Source organism: Motacilla alba, chromosome 10 (genome assembly GCF_015832195.1).
Source record: "Motacilla alba alba isolate MOTALB_02 chromosome 10, Motacilla_alba_V1.0_pri, whole genome shotgun sequence".
NCBI classification, from domain to species: Eukaryota; Metazoa; Chordata; class Aves; order Passeriformes; family Motacillidae; genus Motacilla; species Motacilla alba.
In genome coordinates, this window is record NC_052025.1 from 18,883,160 (window position 1) to 18,904,374 (window position 21,215).

Here is a 21,215-nt window from a genome sequence, read left to right on the forward strand (position 1 = left end):
GGGGAACAACAGTCTGGTATCCTGGGAAATCTGTGGGCAGCTTCTGGAGACAGCCTCCATTGCAAGAAAACCTCCAGAGTCTGGGAGATCTTGTGTTTGAACTGGGATTCCTGAGAAAAGATGGAAGAGGAGTGACTCTGAAACTTACACTAAATTTCCTTAGCAGCTCCTGCACTATTATGAGAGACTCTGCTCTCGTATTTTGTGCCCATTGAGCTCACTGAGGAGCTGCTGTCACTAGCCATTGGTTTTATTTGGGTCATTATTTTAAAAAATAAACTTTTTGAGGGCCTGCCACCCCTGTTTTGCAAAGAAAGATTGTAAAGATTGGCAAGGACAGGATAAATCTGCAGAATCTATTCTGGTTGTACTAAAAGCTCCAATTTTAAAGGTATCATTTTCAAACCAGTTCCTAGGCTGTATATTTTAATGTTTCTTGGTGTGTGCAGAGAGGTGTAGACACTTCCTCCTTTTGTGGAACTCCCAGATGGTCAAAACTCCCGAGACTTGGCACTAATACAGGCAAAGGTGCACACTGGATTTGGAATGGCCAGGCTCAGTGGTTGGTTAAAAACCCCAGCCATGATATATAATAAATGACAGATGTTGCAGATACTCCTGGGTGCAATGAGGAAGGTCACAGAAATTTGCTTCTAAAAATCAATTTTAATTTCTCTTTTCCTGCTGACAGCTTGGTGCTAAGGGTGGGCCTCCATTTGATGGGAGCCCTGCAAGCTGCTGCAGGCTACCAGTGATTGGAATTTACTTGGATTAGTCTAATTGCTGCCTCTGCCATCATCTGTTTGCAATCACAAAGAGGAAGCTCCTGAAGCTTGGGAATGAGAGAAAATGAAGTGTCCTGACAACCACAAAACAGCAAGAAAGCTTTTGGAGGTTTTCCCATCACTGTTTGTGAGTAGGAACAAAAAGAAACAGTTATATTTTCTTTGCATGTCCATCTTTACCCTGCACCCATGACATAAATGCATCCAGCACCAAAGAATAGTGGTAATTAGTGAAGGTCCCCAAGCACCGTCAGTTGATAATGAGTAAGAGTTCATTGTTTTGGAAGGGGCTGAATTAGTTCATTATTGAATTAGTTGAATTAGGTCATTACTGAAAACATACAGTTGTTCTTTCTATGGATATTCAGCTTAGATTATGAAATATCCACATTCAGGGCTTTAAATTCAGTTTAAAAACACATTTTATCTGTGGTTTTGCCCTAGAAGGGCCCTTTCTCATGCACCAGACAGGCACAAATTGTCAGGGAGTGGACAGATAAAACACTTTAATAACTAAAGACATCCAGACTAATTTTGCTTATGTTCAGGGCTGGAGGTTGAGGCTGGAGAGGAGAGTTTGGAGCCTGGAGACAGCCTGGGCACTGCCTGGCCTGCCCTGGCCTCCTCAGCCCTTCAGCTGAGAGCAGGTTTGAAAAACCCCAGGGAAAGGTTCAGCACAGGGCACCAGGGAGCTGCAAACTCTGATTTCTGCCTGAGCAGTCAGGGATCTCTGTGTGCCTGGCCAGGACAGGTGGGGAAGGGCAGCAAAGGGAGCAGAAGGTTCTGTGCAGCCTCAGGAGCGGTCAGGGCTGACAGAGACAGGAGGGCTTTGCTCACATAAGCACAGCCTGAGAAAAGTCCTTCCTAAACTTTCAGGCTCCTTATTTCCTAAATAAAAATGAAAATGTCATGAAGAAACTGCATATGAACTGGGATAATCTAAATTCTTTCACAGCTCTCACACTGACAGTTGTTTGGTGCTATGGCCTGACCTTCTTTAGCTTATTTATCAAATCAAAACAAACAAAACCGGCGAGAAGAAAAATGAAAAATTCTTTTACTTTTCCTTTTTCAGGGATAAATTCAGAGACAAGGCCTCACTAATGCTCCTCAGCAACTTCAGCTCAAGTCCAAAACCAAGTGATGCCCCTGGAGATTTAATGTGTTCTTAGAGTGAAATATCTGCCCCACTGCAGATATTGCACTTTGCTCCATCACAGCCTCCTTTTTGTTTAAAAGGAAAATTAGTTAAAAGTGCAGCAAATTACAGCCTGGCTTAGTGAGTTCTGAGAGCCTCTGTCACTTTGCCATGGGAAGGGTTAAATACAGTCTAAACACAATAATAATAGCAGTATTTTTAATAGAAGAATTTAAGTATTTAAGATGCTTCTAAGTGGTACTTGAGATTATATTTGTGAACATCCTTTTTGCTACCTCAAATCAAGAAAGAATCTTAGTCCCAGTCCTCTCTGAAATACTCCAGTTTGAGATGATCCAAACTGATTTAGCACTTTTTAAAAAGCTAAGCTACATTCTTTAGAATGAATCTTCCCATTATGCCAAAACTACAAATTCCAAAACCTATTTGTAATAATAATGATAATAATAATAATAAAAAATGCTGCAGACATGCCAGGTTTCCAGTCTGGTGGATATAAACTGTTGGCATTGTTCATTTTTCTTTCAGCTGGCCTCTGAAGACAGCATCAGCGAGGAACAGTGGGAGATAAGCAACACAGACCATAAGAAGGGAAAGAGATCCTAAGGGCTGTCAGTACAGTGAGTAAATGTTTTAAAAATGTTTCTAACAAGCACTTTTCTCTGAGCCCGTGCTGTAAAACAAGCAGCCTGACAGGGAATCATGGATTGATTTCCCTGACAGGATGTGCAGGTGGGACTGCAGGCTTGTATAAACTTGAAAATTCTATTTATCAAATGGTTTCATGCTTGTGGAAGAACATGAAGCAACATTTTTTTCTACAATGTCTCCAAAGAAAAGTTCCTTGATTTGTAACCCAGATCCAAATTCAAAGGGTAAATGTGAATTGTCTGTGAGAGGAACAATTTGTGTAATGCCTGAGTTAAAGTCTGCTAAACCTTTGCTGGTGGTGGATTAACTGCTGGAAAAGGACATTAGCACAGTTGTGTGCTGCACATTCAAAGAAGTTTCAAGGTTTTTGTAATCAAATATGACAACATTTTGGGTTTAGGTGTAGTACATAACCACATGCATGTACAGAGGCCTGCAAACAGAGGTAGGAGTCATTCTTTTGCCTTTAAAATTGCAAATTGCAGTGTGCACCCTGCAGAATCAAGCGAGCCGGGAATAATTTCACTCCAGCCTTACTTTGCTACGTTACTTTGCTTCAGGTCAGGCCCTGCTTGTTTGCCCCATGGTCTTAGAAGGAGGTGCTTTAAACCTCAGAGAACAAGGTTTGCAGATGCTGTGGCCACTGCTGAAAGGAAACAGATGCTTTCCCAAAGCCACAGCTCAGGGCACTGCAAGTTTTGGAGCTGCGTCCCAGAGAAATGGGGTTTTGTTACCATTGGTTTGCTAAAACCCAAGAATATATTATACACTGTATTACATTCAGATGATCTCATCCTAAGCAAAACAAGCTTGTGGGACCTCTGATTCTGATTAAGCATTTGGGCTCAAGGGACTGTGCTACCATCCTACCTCGCTGGCAGGGGTTTTGTCATGAGACATTTGTTATGTTTTTGAAGCAAATATTTCTGTGATAAGTGTTATATTAAAACCCACAAGGATGTGAATAATCGTGTTTTCAGTGAAGAGTTTAAATGGCATGCTATAAATAAAGCCAAGGCCACACATTGACTCGAAAAGGTAAAAAAAACCCAACCAGAACTACTGAATAGCTCTGTTCATCCTGCCCACTAAATGAAATGGGGTGAGGCCATGGGGAAAAATAGCTTTTAATTGTATCACACAGGAGATGTGAATTAGGAGTGCACATGGCAGCCTTTACTCTGGTGTTTCCAGCCCTTGAACACTTGACTTTTCAACCTTAACTTAGGTGAGTGGGGAGGTTCTTATCAATTCTGTTCCATGCAGCTCAATTCCCCTTAAAAGCCTTGGTGATTTCAAATTTATTTTGAAAATAAATTCCATTTCCTTTACTCAGTCCCAACTTCTGGTTTTTAAGCTGGGCTAGGAATGACAAATTCTCCCTGAAAAGGATGATTTGCCTTGTTGTGAAGGGAGGCTCTCAGCTGCCACCTTCACTTCTCTCTGCTCACAAACTTCCAGCCAGGGAACAAAGCTCAGCGAGGCTCCTGCAAGGAATGGGTGCCCCAAGGAAAGCTGAGCAGCCTCCAGAGCCATGGAACTGCAGTGACATCAGCACTCAGACATTTCCAGTTGGCTTTTCCAGCACATCCAGGCAATCAGGGGCTCTGGAGCCAGCACACACTGACTCTTTATGGCTCCCCCACTGGGAGCACGGCTCTGTCAGAGACCCTCTGCAAGTGCTGGGTCCAAAACACAAACAGGCTCAGTCTGTGCTGAGGGATTTGCCTTCCAAGCCTGGCAGCGACTGTGTCCTTCAGCCAGAGCTCATGTGGGGAGCAAAGCTGAAATTCAGCCTGGTGCTCCCTGGCCCTGAGCTCTCTGACTGCTGAGCATCAGCCTTTGTGCATCTTGCACGCCTCTTCTGCCACCTGAGATCCCTCCTGACATTGCTGCTGGCCCTTCCTGAGAAGCTGAAAAATTCCTTGCTGTGTTGTATTCCATTTCCCAGTGTGGGGATAATGCTGAGCTCCACTTTGAAGTGCTGGAAGGGCTGGAGATGAAAAACAACCTTTGATGAGGCAGTGTTTCAGCTCTCAAGTATCACTGGTGACTCTCCAGGATGGTTCATTCCTTTAACACCACCTGAAGGAGATCCAGCACTCTGAGCCCTGCTTTACACGTGGGAAGTAGATGCACTGGGCAGGATAAGAACTGTGTTTGTTCTTTCTTAGTGCAGCAGAAGTGGGGCAGGAACAGAGGAATGCATTGATGTTCTTGAGTCAGAATGCTTTACCTTTCCTTGACTGGTCTTTTTCTTTTGGAGAAATGAATTTTCCTCAACCTTCCCCCATCTCCTTACTAATGTCTTTCCATGTAGAAATAATATTTGGGATCTGAGATTGTGCCTTCTGAAGTGGTTTCCATCTTGCTGTCCTCCTAAGAGAACTTTAACCCTTATTGAATGATCGTGTTCAGCTACATATAATTACAAACCCATAAAAAAACAAGTCCCCTTGTATTTGTACACACTGCAGCAAAATGTACCTTTAAGGAGAAAACATTGCTTCAGTGTGACTGTCTGAATTTATTGGCTATTAGAAGCCTTACAGTGTATGGCTCACATTTTAGAACTCTTGATTTCAAGCTTAATGTGGTCAGGAAATATAAAAATACATTTATTTATGTCATCTACTAAAAATCTCAACCTATGTTACTGCAAGTCGAACCCAATCTGTGTTTATGTTGGAGATGAATGATTGGTTTGTAGCTGCCTGTGTTTCTAGCCAGGCTCAATGGAATGATTCTGCAGCACAACTCTGTGTGTATTTCTTTTTTTTTTCAAACTTCTTTTTATTTACTGCATGTGGCAGCAATTTCCTTCCTACCAGAACCCACTGCCCAGTTCTCAAGGGCAGTGCAGCTGTCTGATAATAATAATTATTATTATCAGGCTGTGCACATGGAGTGCTAGGATTTACTGAATTGTTCAAGGTTGTCAAAATCCAGGCAAATATTTAATTATCACTGATACCTGTTCACTGTTGCATGCTTGGATTTGATTTGCTTTCCCAAGTCTTTGCAGCTGATATTTGCACAAGCTTTCCTTGTTATTAAACTGCAGGAAAATAAATCTGAACAGAATTTCTTCTCAGACATTTGGTAATGGATGTCTGTGTCAGGCTGCAGCAGCTTCCCTGTGGTACCTCCTTTCCCTGGAGCTTTAGTTCTGGTTTAGTTCCTGGGCTGAAATCCCCACAGAGGGATCTCAGCTGAGCTTCCACCTCCCAAGCTCTGGCTCCCCTGAGCCAGGACTGCAGAGGGGTTTGCTGGCTTTTCCTGCAGCAGGGGCAGCTGAGAGCAGCTCTGCCAGCAGCACATTTGACCTTTTTGTCCAGCAAATTTCCCATCTTGTATATATGGACAATGAATCTGAACACAATAATTTCCTTTTAAATGTGAAGGCTCCCTGCTTGAAAACACCAAGTCCAGGCACCTGGAGCTGTTCTGCTCTCTCTGAACAGAACACCCTTGTTGCCTTAGACTTCAGTGATTGTAGGATCAAACTCTTAAGTTTCAAACATGCTGAAAGTAAAATTTCTTTTCCCTCTAAAAGTGAGGGTGAATAACCAACTCAGTAAAAAAGGTGTAAAGAATACAGAGCAGAAAAAGCCATGAAGATCTGGAGTGAAAATTCAGGGAAATAAAAAAATAGCATTAAAAGTCTTGCTTGGGAGTCCAGAAGTTTGCCAGAAAATCAGAAGCTGAGGCTGTGGGACTTCTTTGCATGAAAGCAGAAGAATTGAGGAAAAGCTAACTCACTGTACCTGGAACTTTCATATCTTCCATACCATACTCCAAAATGAGTTTTGGATCACTCATCCACCTTCGCAGCTGCTGGGGAAATCATACCTTGGGAGGAAATAATGTTTCAAGTATCCTTGGGTTTCCATGTCTTCTCTACATCGTGTCTCTCTTCATACATAAAGACTCTTAAAACAGCATTAATGTGTGTTACCAAACTGAAAATAAGGCAAGTGGAGGGTAATTCTTTCATGAGGCTATTTTAAAATTCATATTAGCACTAATTTAGTTTAAAAAGTCATACCTGCATCTGTCAGTATCAGAGCTCTGCTCATCCCACAGTGTTGTACTTCAATTTTGTTGAAAGATACTCTAAAATTATGGCAGAGTATTGATCATTCCAATATATATTTTTCAATTAAGATGTTCTCATGAGTGCCATCACCCAGCAAACAATCCCAGTGCTCTAGTGGGACAATAAATATGTGTAGAGCTCCAGCCCTTGCAATCCAGCATGAAGAGTTGGGTGATTTTAAAGGAGCTGCTTTGTTTGCTCTAGGAATTCATCCATCTCTAGGCCAGAACTTTCAGTTGTTTTAACAGTGTGTGTCAGGATTAGCAGCCAAGTCCTGAATATTCTCAGCTCCTCAGGCCAACCCCTAAATGCATATTGTGAAGAAAAAAAAATTAAAAAGAGGAAAAAAACCCACAAAACCAGTTTGGGAAGGCCTTTTTATGGGTGTGCTTGAAAGAAAATCAGCCAGAAATAATGTCCATCAAGCAATTCCATGTAGGAAAATGGGACAGTTCTGTAAAACAAGGCTTGAACCCCAGCAGCAATGGAGAGTGTGTTGTTCTGCATGGGCTGTCTCTGGATATCCCTTTGTGAAGGTTTTTGACTTCTATAAGGATTTCTGCACAGATTAGCCATAAAGTAGCCCATGCAGAGCCATGCTGGGCTCCTCTGCCTTGTCCTGCCACAGACATCTCATCCAACAGCCCTGGTTTGGGAAAGGAGCCATGAGGGAAAAAAAAAGAACAGGCTCTTTTTGTAGCTAATAACTTCCTTTAATTGGTAATTAAGCTGCCTGCTACTTATAAATGTCAATAAAGGTCAAAATATTTAGAAGCAGAATCGTTTTAGTGGCTTCCCATTTCTCATTGCATAAGCTGCCTGCTCAGACCACACACAGGCACATTTGAAGATGGTTTGGATTTCAGAGCCCTCATCTTCCCACCAAGTTCTCCTCTAAAGCAGCCCAGAAGGGACAGAGCAGCTTTAGTCAATAGGAGGGAGGATGTGAACGGAGGCTGCTGGCTGAGCATTCCTCACATTTTGGAATTGCACCGCAGGCGCTGCGCTGGAGCAGGAGGGCTGGCCAGATGGTGCTCTCATTTATTCCTGCATCCAGGGAAAGAAAGGGGCTGCATCCCATCCATGTGCAAAAGCACTCAAGGAAAAGCTGCCTGCTAACACATTAAACACCAACTGCACCTTGGAAACGAGAATTAGTGTAAATCCTGTTGTTTCTCTTGAGCAGGGAAAAAGACAGAGAGATTTTGTGGAGTTGACATGTACAAACACTTATCCTCACTGCATGGATCTGCTGGTTTTGTGAGCACTCTTCCCACTGAAATTAATCAGTTTACAAGGGGGCAAGTGAGGGGACATTTGGCTTTGAAGAGTGCAGGGAATGTACTCCCAGAGGGATCTTTGATCTTTTTATGGTGTTTTGTTTCTGAAGTGTGTGTGTGTGTCCTGCAGGGACTTGGCATTTTGGAAATCAGAGCCACGGGACTAGACTTTGATATTGCACTGAATATAGCTGGAATAGTAGAATATGAATATGGCCTCCCTTTTAGTGCTTTCCCAAAGGATCCTCAAGAAGCTCAGAGCCTGATTTACTATTCCATGAGCTCCCTGTGTCGGCCAGGCTGGGGTTTTATGGGAGGACAATGCAGTGGTGCTTTGTTGAATCTGGAGGTGGAGATGAGCTGACCAGGATGTTAAGTAGAGCTGGGAATGGGAAATCTTTCCTTCCAGACTGAACTGGGGATGTTGGTGAAGGTGCCACATGCCCCCAGCTCAAGTTTACTCTTGGCAGCTTCAGTCTGGATAGGTGGGAGACCTGAAAATGTCCTGGAAGTGGTGATGTCCTCTTGGCACATTGATCCTGCCTGGGAAGTTCCCACTGGAGCCCCGAGGCCAGCCAGGCCCAGATTCCATGGGCTCCTGGGTGTGGAAATCATTCCAGCCACGTGGAATCTCCAGGTTTTGCTGGGGCAGGTTTGCTCCCTGGCTGCACAGTGTGATCCCTGGTGCTGGGTAACTGATCAAACATTGCTGGTTTTACAAATAAAGGTACTTTTGCCATAAAACCATCGAGCCAGGGGAGCACGAGGCACTCGTGCTGATGTGACTCCTGCAGCCTTGTTTGCTCCCTGTGTCAGCCCCAGATGTTTTCTGCAAAGATTTGGAGGAAGTGGCTGTGAAGAGCAGCTTTGTAGTTCCAAGTGGTAGCTTTCAAAAGCCAAAAATGCTCTCTAAAGTCAGGAGATTTTGTCAAAGACCATAAGCTTAAAGCAGATAAGTATGCTTTCAGAATTCATTGTTTCCTGGGTGGTTTTGAGTCATTGGAATAGTTGTATCTATTTTCTTCCAAACTTTTATTCTGTAATTGTGATGGAGAGAAGCTTCTTATTAAAAACTCTGAAAACGGAGCACTCTGAAAATTGCTTTTATGATTTCAGAAGCTTCTCAATTAGCTTCTTATTTGCTAATAATACAAGTAATTATCACAAAAGAGCAATAGAACTGTTTGACCATCATACCAGAAAAATAATGTATCTTTTGATATTAAAGGCACAAACACGAATTAAATAGCATTTTGAGACTTTTGAGATTAAGTTCCTATTGCTTCATCTTTCATAAATCTTCTCATCCTTTGACTGGGGATGGTCATGTCTACATGTTCATCTTAAGAGCCAGAAATGGACAAATGAAGATAAACACTCAAGGAATTTAAGCTTTCATTTTCATCTCACAATTTCTGTAACATGATTAGGGTTTGTCCTGATCCTTCTGCTAAAACTCTTCCCCAGTACCAGCACACCCTGCACTAGGCAGGATTTGTGTCTGTGCCTCCCTGTCTGCCTCAATCCATCCCTGTCCCACATCCTTCAGCTGATGGAATTTGCAGATTATTGGAGGAGGAACAGAGGAATGGGAAGGACGACTTATTTCTTACATCATGATTCTGTGCATCCTCAGTGGGACTGAAGGAAAAATCAAGAAGAGGGAAAGAAAATGAGTGAAAGATTAGAACCCAAAATATATTAAAAACCAGAGGACAAAATAAAATAATTCCAAAGGCTGACTATTATGCTAAAATAAATCTATATATTCTCCTGGGGTATAGGTAAGAAGCAGTGAAGGAGTGGGGAGGAAGCTGGGAAGAGCTGGGCTTTTCCTTTCCCTGAACCCATCTCCTCGTCTCCCTGCAAGTTTTTGTGTGGCTTGGGTGGTGTGGAAATGCCTGTGATCACTCCTTAGGAATTCTTTCCTGTGTTCCTCCCTCTCCTCATCCACACAAACAGTAAATCCCTGCTGTCAGTCCTGTACCCCTGTGCTCACAGAGTGCTGAGCACTGACAGCTCCAGCCACCAACAAATGGTGCTGCACATTTTCCTTATGGTTTCCCAGCACCGAGTGTATGATTTAGATCCTTCAGCCTCCCAAGTGCTCCACTGGGTGTCCTTTAATATTGCATTATATTACTCATGATGCATAGTCGATTCCACTGCTTCCATTTACTTTAGCAATGATAAACGGCACAAACTGGACGAGAAGTTTATAAATTTCAAGTGCTTTGTAGGCAACTGTTACCCAGAGAAATTTTCAAACTGTTTGTTACTTTGGGTCACGGAAAAATTGCTTCCAGAAGCTTGGTTAATGAGTTTCAAAACAGGGTAAAATGCATGAATTCTTTATGACTAAGAAGCATATTAGTGTCAAGATTTTCCTTTCTGTAGGAATCGTCAATTCTGCACAGTTAATATTTAAAAAGAATTACAAAAATATAGCAGAAAAACTCAAGGAACTTGCAATTTAGTTTTTTCTCACTGTAATGGCTTCCTAAAAACTGCTCAGCTGCAGGGGCAGGGCTGGAGCATCGTGGCCCAGACGATTCCTGTACATGGAAAGTTGAGGCAGCTGCAGTGACCCGTGCCCTGGCCAGAGTGGTGCCAACACCAGTCTGTGCCATCCCTCTCCTGGTGTTTGGAGTGTCCCAGAGTGGAGTGGGCTGGAGTTTGTGCCCTGTGGTCTGGCAGTGCTGCTTCCCCGGGGGTGATTTGGGCAGTCTGTGTATTCCTGCTCCCTCTGGCCGTTTGGTGGCCATGGGTGAGCCACGCTGCAGGACGGCAGTGGGGCTCCTGGCCTGCTGTCTGTGCTGCTGGAACGGTAAACAACAGCCAGCAAAGCTGGAGGACAAAGGAAATTGGGAAGGAGTCGAAGAGCATTTACAGGATCCAGTTCTCTCCATTTCCCACAAGCAGCGAGGTAAAGCCCTCAGTGAGAGGAGGATGGGATGGAGGATGGCTTTACTGCACGGAAATGCTGCACTTTTGGGCATGGAACACAGCCAGAAATGTTCATTCCTATTTAACCCTCGCAGGAGGGGCCACTTGTGTCCTGCCTGACTGTGAGAGCTCAAGGTCCCCAAAATTAGTCCTGAGGAAATCGGGTCTGCCCAAACCCCAGCAGTGATTGACAGAGGGCAGGGTTAGGAATTCCTGGCTGTGACGGTGGGCAGGCCCTGGCACAGCGTGCCCAGAGCAGCTGCGGCTGCCCCTGGATCCCTGCAAGTGTCCAAGGCCAGGCTGGACATCGGGGCTTGGAGCAGCCTGGGACAGGGAAAGGTGTCGCTGCCGTGGGGTGGAACGATCTTTAATGTCCCTTCCAAGCCAAACCATTCCGGAATTCCGGCTCGGACGAGCGAGCGGTGCGAGGAGCCGGCAGCGGCCGCACGATGGCAGCGTGGGATCGGCGCTGCGGCCGCGGGAGCCGGGAGCGCCCCGGGGGGACCGGGAACCACCGGGATCGGGGATGCGGGAGCGCCCCGGGGGGACCGGGAACCAGCGGGATCGGGGATGCGGGAGCGCCCCGGGGGGACCGGGAACCAGCGGGATCGGGGATGCGGGAGCGCTCCGGGGGGACCGGGAACCACCGGGATCGGGGATGCGGGAGCGCCCCGGGGGGACCGGGAACTACCGGGATCGGGGATGAGGGAGCGCCCCGGGGGGACCGGGAACCACCGGGATCGGGGATGCGGGAGCGCCCCGGGGGGACCGGGAACCACCGGGATCGGGAATGCGGGAGCGCCCCGGGGGGACCGGGAACAACCGGGATCGGGGATGCGGGAGCGCTCCGGGGGGACCGGGAACCACCGGGATCGGGGATGCGGGAGCGCTCCGGGGGGACCGGGAACCACCGGGATCGGGGGATGCGGGACCTTCCCGAGGGAACCGGGAGCATCCCGGGGCCGGGGGAGCCGCTGCCCTGCCGCAGCAGCAGCACGACACAAAACGCCACTGTGCAGGACAATCTTTAGCCTTATGTTCTCCAGCAGCCGCTGCAGCAGGTCAGGGTTATTTTAAACGACACTTTGACATTTTGCTTTCCTGTGTTTTGTGGTTTCCCTGCCCCCGCAGCCCAACCTTTGTGGGGGTGGTGGAAGAGGTGGAAGCCCAAGCGGTAAAATGGGAGGAATATTCACAGGAATATCGCGGTTTGCAGAGGCTCCTTTACTGCACAGCATCCCCAGAGCTGGGCAGGCCGGCAGGATCCGTCCGGGCTCCAAAGAAATCCTCAATAAAGAGCCCAGCCTTCAAAGCCGCGGCTGTGAAAGCACGTGGGTGATAGGCACTGGGGAGGATCTTTGAAAGTCTATGCAAAAATAAGGCAGAACTGCTCATATCAGATCCATCTGGTAGAGCTGCACAAAAACATCCAGCCAGGCTTTCCTCTATTCCTTACAAACTGTGCTTACATTATATACATTGTCCCTATTGTGCATTGTAGGGGATGGTCTCTCTCAAATGCCAGCGTCTTCTGGCTTTCATTTGTTCCCAGACCTCCCACCAAGTGGCTGCTGATTGAAACCCTTTTTACTCTCCTGCCAGGTTTAGCAAAAAGGGCTTGGTGTACTCAGGGCCTTTGATCTATCTGGGATGAACATTTTCATTGAAAGAGGTGGATGAGTCACTCTATATTTGACACGGAGCTATCTTGGAATACCTCTGGATTTGCTGCCTTTTCAAGCTCTTTTGTAGTTTTCTTTTTTTTTTTTTTTTTTTTTTGCATGTGGCTATAAATATTTTTTCTCTGCGAGAAGCATGAAGCTCTTTTTTGGAAATGAAAGAGCCCTATTCCAAATAGGAAAAACACACTTAGCTAAGGTTTGTGCAGTGCATATTTAGTGGTGGAAGGTGCTGTGCTGGCCCTGCCTTGCTTTTCAATACAATATCCTGCAGTGTGAAATGAATGGCTGTATTTAGAGGTATCTGGAAGTGATGACTGATGTTTGGAGAAGTTACAAGGCTTTTCCTTTTCCACATGAACTCTCCAACCTGGCATTTCCACAGCAGTGAAATACTTCTGGGGCTGAGATCATCTGATTATTATTTCCTGTGTCATGTGCAGAATTTATTATTTTGTTGAATATTACAAATATATTCTTAAGTTGCCTGAGTTTGGGGTTCTTCTGCAAAGTTCACTGGCATAACAGGGATCTTGGACTGGCAAAAATAAGTTTCTCTCCTTGGATATTATTTTGCTGTGATTAGTGAATGGAAGTCACAAATGAAGGAGGGGGAAGGGAGAGTGAAATTCCTTTAAAATGCTATGGAGATATTCTGTAAAAATTAAAATACATATTTTTGCACTAATAACTGGTAAAAGCCAGAAATTTGGACTTTCCATTTGCTTCAGTGTCCAATTATTTTTTTTTTCCTCTTCTTTGGGAAAGGTGAACACTTCTGTGCTAATGCAGGATTATTCCTGGTCACAGCAGAATCAGTGCTGCTACTGGGAATTGCAGAGGGCGATGGGTTCATTGCCTCAAATGTTTTCATCAAGATTTTTAATCTATTTTATACCTCTAAAAACTGAAACTAAACAGACTAAAATCTTAAATTGCCCGAAGAAGTCCCAACCCAGGGCATTCTGTGATTCTATAAAATTCAGTGAAATCTCTTCAAATAAATTGTGACATTAAAATGCCAATTAAAACGTGTGTGCGGTCCTTGCAAACATTCAGTCAGGATGTCAGAAATAGTGAGAGTTATCTCCCATCTGAATGCTGTTGTTATAAACTGGGCTTCATTCTCTAAAAACTGACTCAAGTGCCATGTAGGTCTCTTGAGCTGCCTTGTGTGTGCTCAGAGCAAGGTCTTTTTGGGCTCTTTTGCTTACAAATAGAGTGGGAGAACAAATAATTTTTAAAAAATAAATACTGGCATCTGGATTCTTGCAATTTGTGTATTTGTAACACCACCCATATTTCTTCCTCTCTTGTTTTGGAATATTGCATGGTATGTGGGTCTGCATTAAGGGATATTTTGTCCTTTGGCTTTTTCTGCACATGATTACACAGTAGCCATCCGTTCCCAACATCTGTGTTTATGAAAACCTTTCCAATAAATCTGTGCAGAAGGGAACTGTCCATATTTCCTCCAAGTCCTGCAAAAGATGCTGTTTTTCTTTGTGATGAATTGGTTAAAGCTGAGATGTTTGGTTTTGAGGTGAATCTTCAGCATTACTCCAGAGGTGAACTGGAAATGGACCTTGGGTGGGCAGGCAGTGCCTCCAGGGCTGTCCAGGACACCGAGTACAACCCCTAAATCCTCATCCTGGATGGCAAAGGCAGCTCAGGGTGTCCCAAGGAGAACACCTGAGGAATGATTTGGGCAGTCAGCTGGTTTGTCTGCGTGTCACCCTCTGTTCCTGGGGGTGGCTGGTGCAGCTCCCACACTCCCCACGGGATCAGAACCCCTTTGGCACAGACCATCGATGTGGGATTTTGGCCAGCATTGCCAGCTCTGTAAGACAGGGCCATTCTCAGGCAGATCTTTGGCTCCCTGATTGCAGTCACACGAGGTGCATGGCTCCAGATGTGGCCGTGGAACAAAAGCCACCAAGTGTCCCAGTGCTGGGAGGGAGCCTGTGAGGACAGCAGCAGCCATGCACAGCTGTGTGCTCTTGGCTGGGCAGCCTCAGCTCCTGCTCAGCTCTCACACCCAGCGTGCTTTGGAGCACATGGCTTTGAGTTTCACCACTGAGGGGCAGCCTGGCAGTCAGACCCTCACAGGTGATGCCAATGTGGGCAGAATCCTTACCAGTCTACAGGGACCAGCTGGAAACCTTTACAGAGCTGACGAGCTTTTAGCAGGGGCAGAAGTAGCTTAGAAATCTTTTTGTGGGTGATAAATTTTGGGTAGTTCTCCCTACTCTGGATGTCTCTAAGGCCCAGGAATTATGGAAACAACCTGGATAAGTGTGTGGACTTTGAAAAGCTTCACCACTCAGCTTTTGATCAGTCAGGTAACTCTGCCTTTAACTCTTGGGGTGCTTGTGCTCTATGGTCTGTGGCACATTTATTGCAGACTAAATTTTCAGCTATCATCAGAACTATTTGTCTGCTCTGCAAAATTTGCAGAAACAGAGGCTGGTGCCCTCCAAGCTTCTAGATTCAGGGCTTACCTACTGTTTTTCTTTGAATAACTTTTGTTAACATTGGCAACAGGGCCTGGGTTAATTTATCTTGGGGCTGGGAGTGTTGAACAGGTGTGAGGACAGGGATGTCTGAGGTGTTTTTTTATTTCTTTCTGTCTGTGCTCAGTGGCTTGGCCAGACTCGAGGATGGTGCAGAGGGACTGGGTTTGGAGTTGAGTAATTTGACCTAAAGAGTTACACAGAGATTTATGAATCAGGAACTGGTCACTGTTGGATTAAGCTCAGTCAGATGGTATTAGAGCATAAACCCTGAGTCTTTGGGCTGAGAGCACCTTCAGTTTTTCTCGCTCATACTCACCAAGAGACAAAACCTGAACTACAAACCTGCTTCTGTTCCTGTGTGTTGTCCCTACAGCCATCACATGGCACTGTGAAACCACAGCTCTGCCCCTGTGGAACCTTAAAAGGTATTGAAGAAATTGTTATTGATACTCACTTTCTGGTCCTTGGACAAAGGATTTGTTCTCTGGCAGTCACTTGCCCATCAATAAAACTGCAGTATTTTGTTTCTAATCCCAGGGAGAGCCAGTTTTCATGAAATTAAGGAAATTATGTGAAAAATCAGACTTTTGAGGGCAGTATATCATTATCTTCAAATTCCTAGGGCTCCTCTTTTCCTATAAGTAGTCCTGAACACTTCCTGAGTATTAAGAAATGAACATTTTGCTCAGTTTCTCCTCCACAGTCTCAGGAATTCACTGGGAAAAAGGCTCAGGCCTTTGTGGAGATGTCGTTATCTGTCAGCTCTCTTTAAATTCCTTTGAGGGATTTTTATAACATTGTTTTTCCTTTCTTCTCATTTGTGTTTTACATACAAGTCCTGCTATTTTGGTTTAGCCCACAAACAACATGAAGCCTTAATTTTTCCTGCCTACTGCAAACCAGACTTTTCCCCAGCATCAATTATCCGGAAGGGAGCTGCGGATGTAAAACCACACCAAAAAGCTGAAGCCCATACAAAAGTATTTGGGTTTCTTGTAAAAGCCCCTATTCCTCAGTGTGTGTTGTCTTTGGGCCACCTTGTTTTTCACCGTGCCAGAGGTGCTGCCCATTTTGCCATCTTCTTCCTCATGGTGGTTGCTCTGGCAAACAGGAGATTTATGGTTGTTGCTGAGGAGAAAAGAGCTCTCCACAGCTTCTGTAGAATTTTTTATTTTTATTTATGCCGTGGAAACCCAACCTAGAACTGAGGTTATGACAAACTGGTTGTGTGCAACTCTTCCTTCCAGTGACCAGTGCACTGAAGTTTGGTTTCTAGGAAGAGATTTTTTTCAAGCCTGGATTTTGTTTAAAGAGATAAAAGTGTCTGTGTGCTGTGTGTGGGCAGGTTCAGCAGGGATGGCTGATGGAACCCTGTGGAAGGCATGCCTTGATCACCTCAGTCTGCAGCCCAGCAGTTTCACCTGCCACTGACTGCAGTTTATCACTGCTCAGGCTGTAAAATGGGGTGGGTACAGCCCACCTCTCCCAGGCTCTGGAGCTGCCTCAGGTGATGGGATCTGCGAGGATGAGGTAACACTGGACAGGACAAACTTCCCCTGGCTTGCCAAAGCTCTCTCAGATAGAATCCACAGAGACAGCAGCAATAAATGGCATTTAGATCTCTGTTATGCACCAGAGCCATAATGCCCATTTTATTTCTTATTGTTTGTTTCTTACTAAGCTGCAGGGAGCAGGGAAAATACAGTCAGGAAGAAGTTCAGTCCACAATGCTCTGATATTTGCATTTTCTGCCCCAAAGCGTTTGCTGCTGGGAGCCACTGGAGACAGGATGCTGTTTCTATATGGACTTCTGATCTGATGCAGGTTGATTGTTTTCCTGCTTTTAAATACTTTGGGGCTGGATTTTGGCCAGATCTCCTGGGGCCTATATGAAGATAACAAATCAAAATGTCTTCCCCAAGGAGCAAACAATTTAAGCACAAGACAAGAAAGACACAGGAACAGAGACAGTCTGGGGAGTATTAAGAACAAGTTTAAAATTTCCAGCTATTAATGAGAAAAGGTCTTTCATTTTTCATCCAGCTCTGGGGAGGACATCTGAAGAGTTTGGATTTCAGTTTCACGGTCTGGGAAGCCGTGCTGGCAGCATTGTTGTTTATCTCTCCTGAGAAACAGCATGTTTCAAGTTGATTCTCTATCGAATAAAGGTTTAAGAAAAATATTTTGTTTGCTGCTTTCTCAGCTGTGCGCAGCATTTGTCTTCATCCTTTGCTGGTATAATATTATAATAGTTTCTTGTAAGTGCTGAGCCTTTACTGCTGACAGCTGCTGAGAAATGATGCTGTCATGAATCATGCTTGCAAACACAGTCCTGTGATGTGACCAGTTCTCAGCCCCCATAATTAACAGCCAATTACTTCCTCTCCGAGAAGCCAAAACTCCGACAGATGAAAGAAATAGTGTTGTGGGAGCAGATGTGTTGTATCAGTTCCTGTGTCCTTTGCAAACAGACAAACACTGGCTTACATGGGAGTGCAGCAGTGGAAGTCCCTAAAACCACGCCTGGGTTTGGCCATCTGGGCTCGGAGTGCGTGAGGAGAGTGAAAGGGAGCAGGAGGAGGAGGAAAGGTCCGTCCCAGCTCGGCTGCAACAACAGCAGGTCACCACTTCGGAGTTTTCTGGCCGGCCCCTGGAGGGCACAGCCCGTATTTATTAATGGGGGTGTGCACGGGGAGGGGAGAGCTGCAGGCTGAGGATGCCAAATCCTGGCTGGAATGGTGCCAGTCCTGGGCTGCGGCCTTTTGTTTAACCAGGACACCCAAAGCTGAGCCTCTTCCAGCTGGAGCTCGTGTGCCACAAACCACTGTGGTTTAGGAGACAGAGCTGGGGAATGGGAGCCTGCAGTCAGTAATTTACTGTCTTCTTCTCCTCTTTATTGATTGTTTTTTAGCAGAATTTCATTTTTCTTGGTTCACTTGTGTCGTCTGTGCAGGACTGATTTCCTGGGAGCAGATTTAAGCCCACAAGATGTTCCCAACCTTTTTGCTTTCTCTTTCTTCCATCATTTTGTATCTGCAGTACTTGATTGAGCAACTAAATTCTGCATCCTGAAAGGCTGGCTGGGAATTTCTAAGCAGAAAGAGTTAAATCAGGATTCAAAAGGAGCCCTTGCTCTGGATGTTTCATTATCAATCCTCCACGCAGTCCTTGGTTTTGTTGCCATAACGTTCACTGTCAATAGTCATTAATGTCATGAAACGTATGCAGAGATAAGAAGGACCTAAAATTAACTAAAGGGTTCTCTTTTATTTGCTTTATCATAGCTGGTGTAAGGCTGGTGGTGCCACCAACCTCCTTTACATAAACGTGATAGAATTTTAATTAAAACTTTATCATGATCTCAAACTGTAAGAATAAAAGTGGGGGTGTGAATGCTGTTGTAGTAAATTTGTGTGTGCCATGAAAGGAGCATTCTTAAATGTTCTGCAGCATTTTTTAGCTCTGGATCTCCTCAAAACTGCTACCAACTGTCTGGCTTTGGAGAAAGCTACTTTCCTGCCTCTGCTGCTCCTATAAAATGTGTTCAGAACATTTACAGGAGGCTGGAGGAGTTAGTATTTCTGTAATTCTCTAAACATTTGAAAATGTAAAATATTTGCAGATGTAGTGCCATATGTAACTCCATAACAAATTTTTATTCCTTGTATACTAAATTTCTGAATAGCAAGAAGTCTCTTGGCTGGCTGCTCCTCAGCTGTGAGACTTTGAGAGATGCTTTTTGGGGAATGAGTCATGCAGGCTGTGCTCCCCAGCCAGGCTTTACCACCTCCCGCCCCGCTTTGTTGCTGCTCTCGCATCAAGAGCGGTGCAAAGCCAGAGCCTGCTCCTGCCTCTGAGCATCCTGTGCTCAGCTGGCTCTGTGATTCACACTCTGGGATCAGCCCCACTTCAGAATGGATCAAGGAACAGGCTCTCTTGCCTTTTAACCTTCTGTAATTTGTACCAAGGCTTTCTTCGGCAGTTGCAAAATCTGCGTGTGTGAAAGCTTTGCTCACCAGCAAACCCTGTCAGCCTGACCAAAACCGAGTTTCACAATGTGTGTTATTTGGATTATGAGAGTCTCCTTCACTCCCCACCACCCCTCCTGCACAGGATTCAAAAAGTTTTGTGGAGTTTAAGGTGGTCTCTCCCCCTTTAGAGCTGCATGATGCTAATGAAATAACTCACAGCTCATCAGCGTTATCCAGCCGGGTTTATGGAGCATATGGCATTCAAATTCAGGCTTGCTGTCAGCAGAAATCCCCCACATCTAATGAACAAATAGAATGCTATTCCAAGAGAGAAATGCTTTGGATGAATGTGAGAGCCTGAGAAAAACCCCAAAATTGCCTTTTCTGGTTAATATGCCTGTAAGGAACGTGATCAACTTCTGCAGGGCTCCAGCAGGACCCAGGCCAGCCTTGTGCTCCTGGGCCCCTTCCAAGTGCCATCCCAAACCACTTCCTCTCTGTTTTATGTTTTCCTAGTGTGCTTCCTTCCCATTTATCTTCATCTCCCTGCCACTGGCAGCCCAGGAGAGAAAGCAGCTCACGCTGCTCACAGAGACAGGGATATGGTGCTGGGTGGCAGAGCTGTCTGTGCCCTGGAGCATGGGGAAAAGTGATCCAGACTGGCCATTCCTCCTCATTCCCAGAGTGCCTGGTCCAGGGCAAGAGGAACTTACCAGCCCTTGGTGTCGCTATCAGCCTCCCAGCCGTGTTGATATCCCACAGGAGGACAGACCTGGAAGTGAAGATCTGATTTTGGAGATGGCTTTGGGTTTTGTTTCTGCTGAGTCTCAGTTTACAGGAAGAGCTTTGTCAGTCTTTGGTGAGAACTGGACCTCTAAAACCCCCATTGCTGGGAATGTTGTACCTGCAAAAGTCCCAGAGATTGCCCTGCAGGCTTCACTCACTGCACTGCTGGTGAGAGGGGCTCATAAGGCAGAATTGCTGCTTTAAACTTTCTATGTCCCATGTCTCTTAAAACCATTGTAATCAGTTTATTTTAGGACAAGCTGTCCAATGACATCCTGGTCATTAAAAAAAAAATCAACAGGAAATTCTGAATATGAGTCATGCCTTTGTCTTAGTGTTTTTCAAGGATTTTTGGAATTTATTAAAAAAAAAGAAAAAACCAGAAATCCTTGATGTTGACAGAAACAACCTCAAAGTCCAAGTACTGAGAAGTCCCTTAACAAGGAAAGAATGTCTGTAAACTCTATTATTTACTTGGTATCAAGTCTTTCTGATTAAGCAAAACCCCACAACTCTCCCAAACCCCACAGCTTCCAGGCTCATCCGTGGGTTTTGGGGACAGACCCAGTGTCCTGGCTATTTCTCTTCCACCTGGGAAAGCTGAGTTTAATGCTTTGGGCGTAGGAAAGGTCTGCACTGTGGGACACTGCAGAAATCCCAGATGTTCCTGAATATCAGATGCTTTAGGAACATGCAGGGATTAATCCTGTGCTCCCATCTGGAGCTCACAGGCTCCTGATAAATGCATGGAGGTAGCTGCCAGCTCACTGCATTCCAAGGGCAGAAGCAAACTGCTGTGGAGCAGTATGGAAAATGGGAGCACTTTGGGAGGGACTGAGACTCTGCACAGGCTGGATCACTCAAGCCAATCCCTGCCTTTTAACGATTGAAGTCCGGGGATTATTCTCAATCACATGAAAAAAGCCTATATCAAAGTAGTATTGAAAATTTACCATAGGGAGCTGCATGATTTCCCTTGTCTTCCTCATGCCTTTCATGAGGCAGCAACAGGAATTATACAGGGGGATGGAGATGAAACCATACGTCCTCTGAATGTCCTGAAGTCCTTTGCCAGGAGTTTTTAGAGCAGTCCTTGTTCTCAGGAGGGGCATCATGTGTTTTTTGTGTGAGATTAGGCTGCTAAGTATTCATCCTCAAGTGGTGGACTTGCAGCTGATGGAATAAATTTCAAATAAAGGTGAAGCTGGATTCAGACAGGTATTGACCAATGCAGAAATACTTTTACCGACCCCAGCCACCCTGAAAAACCGTGTCAGGCTCTGACATTGCAGCAGTGTTGGAAGAATAACAAAAAATTGGAAGGGAAGGTAGCAAGATGAGCA